At 35.0% G+C, this 15,800-nt stretch overlaps 1 long non-coding RNA gene and 1 other non-coding gene across 6 annotated transcripts; one reads left to right on the forward strand and one right to left on the reverse strand.

Moving 5' to 3' along the window:
* Positions 1-677: 677 nt before the first annotated feature.
* On the forward strand, positions 678-4,582 carry LOC141642205 (uncharacterized). Of its 5 annotated transcripts, none has more exons than XR_012543200.1 (10): positions 678-1,282; positions 1,439-1,752; positions 1,845-1,908; positions 2,007-2,081; positions 2,170-2,270; positions 2,471-2,535; positions 2,728-2,824; positions 2,933-3,536; positions 3,868-3,967; positions 4,266-4,582. It is a non-coding gene; the product is annotated as an uncharacterized LOC141642205 (long non-coding RNA). The 5 variants fall into 5 exon arrangements; XR_012543201.1 differs by having other exon boundaries at positions 2,170-2,250; positions 2,728-2,862; XR_012543202.1 differs by having other exon boundaries at positions 1,439-1,555; positions 2,728-2,862.
* A 4,204-nt stretch (positions 4,583-8,786) lies between these two features.
* TRNAQ-UUG (transfer RNA glutamine (anticodon UUG)) lies at positions 8,787-8,858 on the reverse strand. The gene has a single exon. It is a non-coding gene; the product is annotated as a tRNA-Gln (tRNA).
* Between the last annotated feature and the right edge of the window lie 6,942 nt (positions 8,859-15,800).

The following is a 15,800-nucleotide window of genomic DNA, read 5'->3' on the forward strand; positions in this document are numbered from 1 at the left end:
ACCATTGTTGATCGATTGATTTGAGGGTTGGTTCACTTTATTCTTCTTCTGGAAATATTATTGTGTAAATCTCTCCTCATAACATCATAACCTAACCTAATTTTTTACTCCTTCTCACAATTAATCATTTAATTTCCTTACGAACTTCAAAGAGGTTGTAGATCTGAACTTCTTGGTGTAGCCGATTACAACTATATCGGTGAGTGTAATCGGTATTGATTTAATTTGATAGGTAAAGTGTTATTCATCTGCCATTGTATTTTTTTTGTTATTTATTTATTTGTTTATTTAGTTTAGATTGATTCATTTATTCATTTTAGATTGATTTCTGCTGTTGTCGCAAAAGTCTTTCTTGTCAAGTAATCTCACTAATATATATGGGCTCCTTATTTAATGATCATATTGTTTGGTGGACAAGACGCTTCTGTGTATACTATTGTTAGATTATAGATGATTAATTTGGGGTTTTGACATGATTTTTAAATTTAAAATTTTCAGGTTTATACAAAGTAGTGTGTTAGTTTTGGCAATTTAGTTAGTGTGATCAGACTCCAAGGTGATCGAGGTAGTGAGACCGGGTTGGATGATGGTTGTTGCGATCAGGGAGTTAAGGCATGTATTCATAGTAGTGGGATGGCCATATTAGGCGTTAAAGCTCAAAATGGTCAGATCTCAAGGTATAGTGTTTGTTCTTTAGCTTTGTAATTGTTACCGTTATACTGTTTCCATTTTAATTTAATTGCCTAAAATTCTGAGTGCTACATCTTAAGGCGTGTTTCATGGTGTATTCTCCTGAAATTGCTACATTATTGGCTATCATGTGTTATGCCCAAAGAACATAAGCATTGTCTTGCTTTGGTTTTATATATAAATAAATGTTGTAATCAGTAGTGGTGACTACAATGATCGACAAATTTATGCAAAGACAGGGAATTTTTAATATGTGTCTTGATATGGATCTTCGCATTAAGCTATAGTAGTTATTATAGCATTTCAGTTACTCTCGTATGAGACTCAGTCTACTGAAAACCTAGCGACATATTGTTCCAACCATACAAACGAATATTGACTAAAAATTCTACTTCTTTTTGGGTTTTCATTTACAGAATTTTTTCTTAATGTGATCATCAGATTAAGATATTGAAGAATATTGACTAAATTACTTACGTAGTGATGGGAGTTTCAGTCCTTCCGGTGCTCCATTCATCACCGTGTTTATTCATCCCTCAATGAGTGGGTTGTTGGATGCATCTGTTGATGATGCTATTGAACGTAATGTCTGGTAAGCGTCTTTATTGTGCTATCAATTGATCTTAATAGTGCATCCAGTTTCTTGAAATATGTAATTTCGTCATTCATGGAAGATAATTTTCAATAGCTTAACCACTTTTAGCGTTGATGATCACCAGGCTAATCTACAAATTTGTTTTTTTTTTAGTCTGCTCTGGGCCGCCTGGGTTTTCAGAATGCCAGAATTTTGAAAGTCTGCTCTCAATTTCCAGTTTTCCACTAACTTTTGAAACATCAATAACTTCCGGAACTCCCTACTTTCAATGTGAACAATATTCCCTCTTCTATACGTGTTTCCAAATATCACATACCAATAGCAAATGACCACCTATTTAGAAATTAGAGAATTTGATACACGGGCAAATGTGAGTGCAAACTTGGATGAGTTTGTGATCACCACAAAAATTTAATCTCGAGCACGAGCTCAATTCTAATAAAGGTTCAAATTCAAATTGGGATAATGTAAGTGGATTCATACCGGTTTCTCTGCATGAATATTTTTGCAAAAACGTCTGTAAGAAGTATGGAGTAACTGGTTTGATCTGTTGTTGTAGGTCAACTAAACAGATAAACGGAGCTTATACCTCAGCTAAGAGAAAACGATTTGTAAAGGGAAAGGTTTGATCTTTTGATTAATTAGCATCATTTGATTGAACATGTGTGTTGATTTCTTATGTGAGCATTGGGTTTATGCGCATCATCATTTGGAATCACAGGTGTGTGTAAGACTTGCCTCCTCATGCGTTTCTCTGATGGTATCTTCGCAACAAGTTTTATCACTGCCATAGGGGGTAGGTGTCATGCCTGAACTACTTCCTTTCGTACCATTTTAGAAGATTGACGTTTCCCTCAGGTTGTGATAATCTACTCCTTTTGCAGTATTCATTCTAAGTTCCAGACCATAGAGCTTCATGGCAAGCAGATTAAGCTTCAAATCTGAGACACTGTTGGTTAGGAAAGGTTTAGGATCATCACAACCTGTAATTCTTTTGAATTTTATGCTAATCCTTTCTTTAAAAAAAAATTGTGGGAGAAATTCTTTCGTTACCCATTTTTATATTGCAAAATCAGTTCTGACACATCAATGATTTCTCTTATAATTATTATCTCGAAAAGAAAATTTATTTCTTGAAATTTGGTTGCTATCTCTGTAATTGATCATTTGCTATCTCTGTTTCAGCATACTATCGTGGAGTCAGGGTTATTCTTGTGGTTACAATTTCAAGGATGAATCATCATTCAACAGTAAGTCTCTTATTTTAGATGCTTTTAGCAGTGTTAGGCTATAAATACAACTCATTACCACATTGTACTTTTAACATTTTTATTTTTTTGACTCAGTTGAAGGGGACCGGGCTGAGTTATTTCTGTAATTAGGTAGTGGTTGGGTTGTAGATGATGTGTACTATGTGACTCATTTGTTGTTGCTTTGTTCAGATATCCAAAACTGGCTTCGCAACATTGAGCAGCATGCTTCTGACGTCGTCAACAAGATACTGGTAGGAAACAAGGCTGATATGGACGAGAGTAAAGAGTAATAATGTTCTGACTTATGGTGGTAGAATTGTAATTGTAATTGTTCTGCCTACCAAGTACCAAGGTTGCATATATTGTTGCTGATCTTTGCTCTACAATTATACAGGTCGTGCCAACTGCCAAGGGACAAGCACTAACTGATGAGTATAGAATTAAATTTTCTTAGAATGTGAGTATTTATCCTTAGATGTTATCACACTATTTAGATGATTTCTGTTATGAAGTTTTAATCAGAGAATCTTGTGTTCTTTAGAGTGCAAAGACAAATCTAAATGTCAAGGCGGTTTTCTTTTCCATAGGCAGGGACATCAAACAAAGACATGTCTTAAAATTTGATATATTTTTTATCACTGAAATACAAACTCCATTGTATAAAGGATTTACATAACTGGTTCTTGTCAAAGGTTATTAAGAAATCCGTGGTCCATCTATAAGTCTTTATATGCGAGTGCATAAATAGTGAGGCTCCATTGTATAATTCTCTTTTGACATCATAGCTATCAGCGGCAATTTCTTGTCAGGCTTATCTCTCGCTTGTGGTAAGGCACTTTTTGAACTCGGCCCATCTTCTTCTTCCTGCTTCTTTTTTTCTCTTTTATTGCTTGCTCTTGACTCGCCTCACATGGGGGTCTTTTTTTTCCCGCAGCAGGAGTGGATTAAAGCAGCGTCTATTACAAAAAAAAAAGCAGACTAAGAGGAACTGAAACATGGTAAAAATCTTTTTTACGCCTGAAAACGAAGACGACCCTTATAACTTAGTAGACGGTGTGATGTGGGATTTCTACACCCTTGACAGAGGTGAAAATCGAGCACCCCGCAAAACCTATAGAAAAAATAGCTGAAAAAAGCTTAGTTCCTTCACTTTCCTTTGCTTCTTGCCTGCTTGCGAAGAGGGTGGAACCACACTGCTGCCGCTGTCCTTCGGGCATGCCTCCTACACTTACCACTTTACCTAAGCCCATAAGAACGCAGATAATGTTCCCTGGTCAGAATTTCTTTCCTATTAATTTACTTTTGAGTCTTTGACTCTTTTGCTTTCAGGTATTGTTAAATTCAAATTCAAGGATTTAAAGGCAGCAGTTAGAGACTTTTCTACACGTGTTAAGCTGGATAAGGGAAACAAGCTGCGCACACTTATTTGGTGAGTTATTCACATTTTAAATTTGCGTTAACTATAAGCAACTCCTTAAACACAACCAAGGTAAATTACTCAGTGTCATCATCGTAGCTTAAGTGTACAAGAGTACTTTTCCAATGGCCACCATTATGTAGTCTTATTAATAACAATTTTGCTGTTTGATTTGTCTATATGTTTAGCTGTTTGGCACCCTTCATAATTTCCCGATTTAAAAAAAAACTATCCAAAATATAGGGTGTACTTGATCTAAGTGTATCTTTTGTTTCTCCCTTGCTTACATTAGTCTAATTTTTGAATGCAGGTTGATGTTATATTATGATTAAATTTCTCCTACAACCATACCGATGAACTTGGGCTTTTGAGTTTGTGGGAGCCAATTTATGGAAGCCAAACTTAAGGAGATATCATTATCATCATTAATGAGAATGTACTTCAATTATCAAACTGTTTTACAAACTCCATTTCAAGACCAAGTTAAGAGCTTTAGTTTGCAATGGTCTTGGTTTATGGTTATAACTCGTAATGCGCTTTCAGTCTACGAAATAATGTTAAGGAGTTGTGGGTACGCTTATACCACAATTGATGCTTTGACAGTTGAATACCAACAATTTATACTTACTAATTGTTCAAGGGAATATAAGCTCAGAATTCTTCAAGAATATATGCGAGCAATCTCTATAACGATAGATGTATTACAATTAGGAAGATTGAAAATTGCAAATAGAATGTCTGACCAAATTTGGATACTTTCAAGTCATACATGTACTAATTTTGTAACAATGTTTACCAAAATTGGGAGCACACCTAATTACCTAAACTGGTAGATTCGATCAGTTGAATGCAATTCTTTTTCACGGAAAAGATGGGCTCGCTAATGTTTGTGCTATAGAGTAGGGACTTGGGAGTAGCAGCGGGTAAGCTGTTAAGGATGCTAGATTGGTTTGTCTCGCATTAGACTTGGTAATTACAAAGCAAGTCAATTACGAGTTTTTGAAACTACTTATCGTTCTATGTAGATATAGTTTTATTATTACTGTATAAGATTTAACCATTTGTAGTGGTAGCATAGGTAGTGGTTGGTAGGGGAGGGGTGGTGGTTGTGTGGTGGGAGCATAGGTAGTGGTTGAGAGGAAGTGTGATGGAGTTTAAAGGGAGAAGATTAAGACGAGTAGAAAATTGAAAAAGCAGAGTGTTGAGAAAAAAGGAATAAAAAGATAAATAAGCGCGTCACTTAGTAAATCACACTACAAGAATTCAGAACACGTGCGACTACATTTAGAGACTATACCCATAGTCATAGCTGATTAGAAAATTGAGCGAATATCTATAGTCATTATCTAGCCATTATTATCAATTGTTAACTTAGAGATTGTACGTAACACACTTGTTACGTAAACAAATGTTATATAAAAATCATTTCTAAGTTATATGCAAGCTATGAACGGGATTTGATGATCTGACGTTTGCCTTCAACAACAACTCTCTCTGTACTCGGGCTAACCTCAAATGGAGCCGATAGCTCCAGATTATGCTTCATTTGAGAGTCAAAATCAATAGAGCATGTTCGAAGAATGGGCCCACGCTCCATGAAAGTCAATCGCGGTGGTGACATGTGCCCATCAACCATGTAATTTATTCTCTCATCTTCAGATTCTTCGGCTTCTTCAATATCATCAGAAAGAGCCGAAGATTCGGACTCATCAGTTGAAACATCACTATGACTCTCTACTCTAACTTGTTCTGGATCTTTGTCTATGATATTTGACGGTATTGATTGTTGTTCTCGAGAAGCATTTTCTCCAATATCATCTAAATATACACGCTTCTGTCCAATGTTGGCCACATTTGCATTTAATGATTCTGTTACAGAACTGTCGACACCCTTCCTGTTGAAATAGATCTGTAAGAGTCCTGTTAAATGTGTGACCTATATAGAATGGTCAGGTCATAATCAATAATGTTAAGAATCAATGTGGTTCCTCAACAGGGCTGATTCGAAGAGGTTAGATGACAGGCTACACACTGAGAATGAAGAAATCGACTGGTGGCTATGACATCTAAGGGGAGCACAGAAATCGACTTTAGATTGGATTACCTCAACTCCAGCCGTCTACAATGTCTCATTACTTGGCCTTAGCCTTAGTAAATGCTCTGTCTGGTGTCACCCATGATGGCATGTCGTCCGTTATTAGGAGGCATATGAAGCTTGAGAAACTTGATATAACTGAGTTTCAGTTTAGTTTGCAGCAAAGCCATTATTCTAGCAAAGTTTGACATTTTTCAGTTTTTTATGTATATGATGATGAGTATCTGTAAAAATTTTGTTTAGTTCAAAATTACAATCAGAAGTCACATACTCGCAGCCAATGAGAGGTCTATATCCCTCAATGCACATCTCACCATAGAGTCCTCTTAAATGGCTTAGTTATCTTTCTGAATTATGCAAGCTTGATATTTGAAAAGAAACGGAGATGGGCCTTGGGACTCCGAATTATCATTTTTTACCTTAGAGTTTGTTCCCAAGGCAATCGTTACACAAGCAAATATTATCAAAAAAATCATTTTGAGTTATATACAAGCTTAATATTTTCAATCTAGACGGAGATTGTCCTTGGAACTCCGCGCGCAACGCGCGCGGAGGAACAACTAGTCTAAAATAAGAGTATCATAGTTACTATGTATTCTCAATGAATAAGACGAGTTACAAAGGTGTGCATATATACAAATACAACCGAGTCTAAACCCCAAACGAATTTCCTAATTTTTTTTTTAAATAGAATGTAAGTGTATATATATCAAAAAAACGTCACCATATTATGGGAATGAGTTACATGTCGGCAGTGGCGGATCTTCAACAAAATTTTAAGGTGGACCAATTAAACTGTAACATAGTTCCGAAATATTTTCAAGTCCTATACTCATAAGACAAGGTAAAATTTTCATCGGAAGAAAATATAATTTAATGTTATAAGAATGAATTTCCTTTATAAGTGAATAATGCTCACTAAACTTATTAAATAGCTCACCTACTTCAATTATAGGTTAAATTTATATATAGAACTGCATATATAGTCATGAAATAACTTACAAACAAAAAAATTCAAATTAATTTTAAGTTTCCTTAGTATCAATGAACGTATGATTAACGTCGTCAAAATAACCCCACAAATTGGATAATTCAAGATTATATCGATATTTAAAGTGAAATTTAGTTAATCGGAAAGTGTTCCATATAAAATAACCACTATGTGGTGACTTTCATTTTGAAAGTTAGGAAGAATACTATTTAAAATGGAAAATTATTCATTACATTTCATAAATTTAAGTTATTCTTAGGTAAGACAATTTCAGATTTTTATTGTGTAAAACGCATCCGTCATAATTATGACTTGATTAAATTATTTTTATTTTTTTAAAACAACCTTACACAAAAATTTGTATACTACTCCGCAGTTTATTAAACCTAATAATAGGAAACATATAACACCACTATCATTTTCTTTAACGTCACCCAAATACAAGGTAAAGCTACGTTAGTATTCACCCTCTCAGAATTATGAATGGCATTAAAGAAAATGATAATGACATTATCATTCCCCTAATAATATTGGTTGTGTGCCATATACGGAGTTAAATGACAACATTAATCAGTAATCATACGGAGTAAAATCTTGAGAGCACACGTGGAATAAGAAATAGTTGGTCAGCCAAGGATTCTTTCATTTAATTCTTGAACATTTACCGAGTTTATTATTGTTTTTTTACTTTTGTGGGCTTTCAAGGAAACTAGCACTTCTTGTGGTATTTGCGCAGAAACTTAGGGTGGGCCGGGCCCAGGCCCAGGCCCAGCATAAGGGAAATCCGCCTCTGCATGTCGGATTGACACTATAACTCGTCCCACACCATTAGACCTGTCAAACGGGTCGGGCGGGTCGGGTCCCGGGTCGGGTAATACGGGTCGGGTCAAATACGGGTCAGGTCAGATACGGGTCGGGTCATACGGGTCACGGGTCGGGTTAGGGTCAGAATACGGGTCAAGAAATAATTTTTAACGCCTTTTTTAAACGATTTTTTTAATTTAAAAAATATATTTTTAAAAATTAAAATATGTTTAAAATTATTATTTTAGTCATATTCATCATATACAATAATTATATTGATATAATTATTAAAATAAAGTTTTTTTAATAATTATTTTATTATTAAATATTATAAAAGTTATATAAAATTGACTTTTTAGTTGAATTTTTAATTTTAAGTAATAAAAAAATAATTTTTTAACTATATTTTCAAATATAATATATAAATAATAATATTTTTAATAAAATTCATGATTTTCCCTTGACCCAACGGGTCAACCCGTTCGGGTCGGGTCTCGACCCTAAAATAACGGGTCATTTCGGGTTCGGGTCAAACGGGTCGCGGGTCAAAAAAACCGGGTTTGTAACCCTAAGAAAACGGGTCGGGTCGGGTTTTCGGGTCGAGTCGCGTTTTGACAGGTCTACACACCATACTCTCTAGCTTCTTCAGCGCCTCAATAGTTAGTCGTAAATTCATGCTTGCTTTGATTGCGCTGTCTCCATATGTGTTCAGGATATATCTAATTGTACTTTGTTGGTACCTGATCTCGCAAGCCTCCACTTAAGGAGGTCCCGAGTAGGTAAAGTGAAGCCAATCGAATCCCCGACATGCAAGAGTGTAGCCTTACTGTACGGGCAGGCAAAGAACAGATGTTCCACGCTCTCCGGTGCTGCTCCACACACATAACAGGTATCATCATCGCAAATTCCCAACTTATGACAGCAAAGCAAAAATTAAATTAAGGTCCTACCGGGAGTCGAACCCAGGTCGCTGGATTCAAAGTCCAGAGTGCTAACCACTACACCATAGAACCGATTTGACTTTCCTAATATACAATATATTAGGATTTCCATATCTACGAAATATACTAACACTCAGCCTAACAGCCTCCAGCTAAAACATGATGTAGTCTTGTTATCTCGCGACAAGAATACGAGCTTTTAGTACACAAGTATTAGAATCAGATTTTCCTCCTGTTGCAAATTAAACCAGGCTGACCACAGAAACTGCATGCTGATCTGATGCCATTAGTTTTTAGGAATCTCTAGTCTAGATGATGGGTCGACAATCTCGATATGCCTATTAGATAATATGATGTAGAATATTATATTGGAAAATATATTTTATCGTTAAGATAATATATTTGTTAGGATATTATCTTGTGGAATATCCTCGGATGGTCCACAAGATATAGCAAAATGCTTTGGAGAACAATTCAAGGATATTCCACAAGATAATATCCTAACAAATATATTATTTTAACAAAAATATATTTTCCTAATATAATATTCTACATCATATTATATAATTTATCTAATGCAAAAGTCAAAGCCGCTGACATGGCATCACAAAATTTGATCTCAAGATGACATGCCAACTAATGAAACAACTAAGTTCAAAACACAAATATGGCAACAAATTTAAAGCTTCCTATAATAAAGATGTATTTCCTATCTTCTTTAAAAATATTTTAGTTGATTTTATAGTTAACTTATGAACAACTATAATAGTAATCCAAATATAAATTTTATATGAGCTTTTTTGAAAATCAATTTTCAAGTACTTTTTTTTTTCCAAATTACACGGGTGTAATCATTTCCGAAAGCATACACAGGATAAAGTTGGCTGGACTTATCAACTACGAGTAATTAGTGGAAAATGGAAATCATTCATTTTGAAAGAACATATAAATGTTTTAAAGGTGTTAATAGCAGTATGGCTCAATACATCTATATAACAAATTTTATCAATCTTGAATATATAATAATATACCGAGACTTAATTTTTGTTATAAAATATTTATTATAAAATATTTGGTCAAAAATAAAATTGGTGCTATTATATGCAATGATACTCATAACGTTCAAATAGATATAATTAGTAAAAATTAATCAAATAAGTTAAAATAATGATACATTTACAAAATATCAAATTTTATATCGGTTACAAAGATATTTAAACCTGACTTATCTTCATCACAAAGCAATGAATTATGTTTTTTAGTTATTTGTATGTTTTACATAATTACATATAATTGCTAATTGAGAGTTTTTTATAGCAAACCCCTGAATTTTCACGGGTTTAAACCTAGTTCTGTAATAATGCCGTTTTACACAAGATGACGATCCATGATGATAAAAATGCTTAGCATTTGAATTTCAAAGATTTGAAAAAATATTAAACATAAACTAATCACAAATTCTTGTTTACATCCGTTATTATTTGAGATATGACATGAATTTTATCAAGTTAACACTTCCTGTAAAAAGAATCTTGATTGCATTCGATTATGGGGATGATAAATAGCGAATGAATATAATGACATACGGAAATCTAAGAAGTTGAAAAATGAAAAGAAACCAATTCTTAAAACTTTTGTATTACAGTCTAATTACAATTACAACTTACATTCAAAGCTAAAAAAAATTGATGCCTAACATACAATAATAAGTATCACCAAATCATCGTGCATCATGATCAATCCTTATGGTTAAACATCAACAAGAGTCTCGAGAAGCCTGACAACAGTTGACATGTTAGGCCTCGAGTCAATCTCGTCTTGAATACACAGCCCTGCCATTTCCGCCACCTGAAATCCCAAACAGCCATTATAAAAATAAAAATTTATTGAAAAATGTCGAATTTTTTTTTTTAAAACAAATGTACTAATTAACTAGCAAGAGAACCTTAGCCACTTGGTCTAGTGAAAAGTCGCGGTTAAGCTTGGGATCAATGATTTGCTCAACATTCTCAGCACATAAATAAGGGATTGCCTGTGATGAGATTGAGACGGAGTAAATTTGACAAAGATTTATCGAATGTTTACAAGACCATGCTTGATATTACGATAATAGGGAAACATACCCATGTAACAAGATCTTGTTGCTCTTCCGGCAATGTATCATCTACCGGCTTTCTTCCTGTCAACATCTCTAAAAGAACAACACCAAAACTGTACACATCACCTTTCTCAGTTATTTTCCCTGTTGTGGCACACCTGGTATCGAAAAGGTGTAAATCATATAGACGGAAAATGTTAATTTTTTTGGATAATGAGGGTTATTTAGCAAACTAATTAGTGATTTAGGGGTCCGTTTCAAACTATTTTGGTCCAACGGGTCCACGTCATCATTTTTATTTATTTTTTCCCCAGTTTTTATGTGAAGCCTCTAATATACCTAGCGGCTTGTATCCATACCATTTTGTAGTACCTATTGCAAGTTTTAGAAAAATACCGAACATGTGAAACCGCTAAGGTCCCTTGCGGCTTCACATTTTGTCAGCGGCTTTCCTGTCCACCAAAATTTTTTGCAGTTAGTACTACAAAAATGGTAGGAATATAAGCCGCTAGGGACTTTAGCGGCTTCACATAAAAGCTGGAAAAAAAAATGATGACATGGACCCATTGAACCAAAATAGTTTGAAATGAACCCAAAATCCCTAATTAATTTGCTAAATAACCCCATTATCCAAAAAAATCGAAAAATGTCTTGAATCGCCAACATGACATTGAATGTACTATAGTTAGAGGGCATACTCAGGGGCGTCATAGCCATACGATCCAGGTGTTCTAGTTGAAATAGTACGAGCTGCATTATCGTCTGTCAAGGCATTGGTTAACTTGAAATCGGCGATTTTTGACATGAAGTCATCAAACACAAGAACATTGCTCGATCTAACATCACCGTGAACTATAGGCGGTGTCACCTCCTCGTGGAGGTACTCGAGACCTTTGGCAGCACCATACGCAATTTTAGTCCTTTGAGCCCAAGTTAGAACAGGTCCTGGCTCTGCACCCTCTAGTCCTTTCCTTCCTATCCCGAGAAAACCGCAAATTAAGTGAAATAAACACAAACACGGAGTATTTCTTTTGGTGTTAACTAAAAATATCCGCAGTCGGGGAATTAAACACCGATATATTTAGGCAACCCGTTGAGGAAATGAGTAGAATGTGAATTGTGAAATGTAGTACCGTATAATATATCGTGTAAAGAACCGAGAGAAGCATACTCATAAACCAAGCATCTGGTATCTTCTTCAATACAGACACCCAGTAGTTCTGTTAAATGCTCATGTTCTAGCTTATAAAGCACTGACAACTGCAACATACAACCAACAAAAAACAATTTAGGAATCTCGTCACAAATCACAATCAATTATTTATCTTGATTAAAATATTTTTCATAGATTCACTGTTTTTTCATTTATCATAGCTTCGTTAATATTAATTGTTAGGGTGCAAATCCATGTCCCACCGGTAGAATAAAGATGGAAGATCATCTTTGTAAGTGTCTACAAAATATAATGGTACGGGGCCTTTTGGGAAGGAGCCCGAGAGTAAATCCGTGAGGGCTTGGCCCAAAGCAGGCAATATCGTATTATGAACAGTGGACACTGGTGTAGCAGATTTTGTCGTTACAAATGAGAATTTGTGTTCTCTGTGCAACTTCCTTCCAAAGAACAGCCCGTCTTGCTTGTGAGTTGTGATAGTTAAAAGTTTGTGACCTCTCACAAGTCACAACTCTTTCCCACTTGCCCCTTTGTCTTACGTCACAAGCTTGTGACAGATTTTGTCGTTACAAATGAGAATTTGTGCAAAAAAATACTCCCTCCTATTCTAAATAACTCTCCCTATTTCATTTTTCGTCTATTCACAATACTCTCCCTATTTCCTTATTTGGCAAACTTTTATACTTATTTTAATCACCTCACCCCACAACAATACTCATACTTTATCTTATTTTAATCACCTTACCCCCACAACAATACTTGTTTTAATCACCTCACCCCATAACAATACTTATTTTAATCACATAATTTCTTTCCTCTCTCCAATCTCCTACCCCACTACAATACTTTACCATATAATACTCCCCTCCCTTAATTCCCGTGTCCTCCATAAAAGGGGAGGGTTATTAAGAATAGGAGGGAGTATATGGGATTGTCTTGCCTATGAATATCACTCTTAGAGATATGAAGACTTTTTTTTGGTGAAAAGGGAAGCCAATGCGAATTTTAATGCTGGTGGGCTTGGACGGTCATGAGTACCACTCTCATGATTAGTTGACATCTAGAGACGATTACTATTAAAGTATCAACATGGACGAACCTAAAAAAATTCAAAAATATAAAAATAATGAAATTTCAAAAATATAAAAATAATAAAATTTAGTAGAAAGTTGATGTGTCAGAGTTTTAAAAACCAAAAGAATTGACGATAATCTTAGCCTTACTATTAGTTAGGTTTCCGTGTAAACCCAAACATGACTAAAAACTCAAACCGATCCAATTTAACTCGACCAAATACCACAAAACCAACAAATGCTAAACCATAATTACCTGAGCTTGGAAATCATCATCTGAATCATGATCAATACTCAAATCAAGTTTCTTAATAACAGCTTCTTGAGGTTCTTGTTCATTAGCTAAGTAAGCATAATAAACCCAACTATCACAACCCTTTGCAAGTAATGCCATTTGACTAAAGTTATTTGTTTCATATCCTAGCACATGTGACATAAAAAGATAAACCATTTTTTTTTGGTCTTTGCGCTTGAGATTTCAATAATTCAATGTATAGTAGAGATGTAGATTTGTATAAATGTTGGAAAAAAACATCGTTATATTTATACAGAAGGTCTCTCTTCAGTCGATCATTTTCGTATGAAAACGTCAGATCGATCATATGTGACGATTTTATGGTCATATGTGACGATTTACAGAATGTCGCGTTTTTACCTAAAAAAGTGACCATTTTAAATGGTTACATTTGACCATAAAATGGTTATTTATAACCCGTCTGATAGCTTATAGCGGTCTGAGATGAGAATTTGTAATGTTTATATACAACTATACAATATATTAATCAATATTATCCTTTGGCCTAGTGTCTAGTGGTATATGGTCTCATGGGCTGCTGAAGATTTATGATTTTTTGTCAAACTTGAGTAGCTGCCGACTGTGTATATATTCCATATATTTGTAATAAGCAAGTTGTTGTCAAATTCAATAAATTTCTTTAATGCACGTAGGCAAGTTTAATATTGTCTCGTTTAAAAATTAATTTCGAATGAGCGTATTTATGTCGCTCATTGAAATTTACTTTTTTTAAAAAAAAATTAATGTCATCATTGAAATTTACTTTTTTTTTTAATTTCGAATGATGAGCGTATTTATGCCGCGGGTGAAAATGAACCCCGAACTTCATATTTGGAGTAAGAAACCTCTTACCACTTGAATTAACTCTTCTTCTCAACGAAACTTAACTTTGTACGATGTATGTGTTTATGTGTTTTTGTTTTTCCGACTGGGTCGTAAAACTTATACCTATTGTCAAACGGGACAGTGTTAAATTCAGAATCAATTAACGAATTTCTCCAACCAACATATATCACTTTTCTAAGATTACTCTCATGTCAAATGTTACTTAAAACTTACCCTCATAATATTTACTCGGGTCAAATTTGACATGGAAAATGACTTTAAGGTGGGTTTTTCTGTAAAAATTTAATTTTTCAGATATTCTTAATGTTATAGATAGGGGTGTTCATTGGTCCGGGACCGGACCGGACCAAACTCTCTGGACCGAAGACCAAAGAAGGGTAAGAGGTGGACCGAGGACCGGACCATATTAATATTGGTCCGGTCCGGCCTGGACCATAAAAACGCGTGGACCGGACCGGACCAAATGGACCAAAGTGGACCAAATATTATTGTCATTGACATGTTTTAGCATATAAAACTAGAACTCGAGAAGTTCGTAACGATCAAAATAAACAACATTATTTTCTTACTAGATTTAACTACATAATTACACATCTTATAATACGTGTAAATAAAGTAGAAAATAAAATCAATAATATTACAATTTTAAAACTTCTTTTCTTACATAACTTCGGTCCATGGTTCGGTCCGCAGTCTATTCGGTTTGGTCCAGGACCGGACCAAAGATCAAAGTCGAGTAAATAGGTGGACCGTGGACCGGACCAAACAAAATTCGGTCCGGTTTAGTCCGGACCAAATGGTCCGATCCGATTTAGTCTTTGGTCTGGACCACTGAGTGAACAGCCCTAGTTATAGACAATTTCAAAGAGCAAACTACAAATTAATTCGAAAAAAGTGATAGATAGACGATTTACAGAAATTAGTAGTGTAATAAATGGGGTTAAAAACAGTAGCCATACTTTTTCTCTCCTCTGGAGTTCTCTTACAGAGTTTCTGTTCTTATCTGTTTTCCTAAACCCTAACCACCGCTTATCCCTGCCAAACCCTCCCACTACCTCTCTACTCCCTCAAGTTGCCCTTATCACCTGCCAAACACCCTCTTTGATTTCTGAGGTGTCTTTTTTTCCTGTGAACTCACTTTCCACGTGTCATATTGCATGACTTTCTAAAACCTTTATAAATCAGTTCATGTTTGTTCAACCTTACCCTTTCCTCCTGTTCTAAAAATTTAAATTTCATCAATATCATGGCTTCAACGTCTTCTTCTTACTCTGCTCCTTGTCGAGCTGGTGTTTGTTTGCAGCTTCCTCCTCATCTGTGCGTCGACTTCACTGATATTGATGAGTCAAGGACGCTTTTGGCCATGTTTCAAGATCAACGCTACCTCACAATTGCTCGTATCTTGGATATAGTTACTGCTAAGTGGAAGTTGAATGGTACGGTCTCTGTGCGTCGTTTTGAGCCGTATTATTTCTTTTCTTTCTCATCCAATCAGGATTACAATTACTTCCGCCATAGACAGACGGTTAAC

The sequence above is a fragment of the Silene latifolia genome, chromosome 2 (genome assembly GCF_048544455.1).
Source record: "Silene latifolia isolate original U9 population chromosome 2, ASM4854445v1, whole genome shotgun sequence".
Lineage (NCBI taxonomy): Eukaryota > Viridiplantae > Streptophyta > Magnoliopsida > Caryophyllales > Caryophyllaceae > Silene > Silene latifolia.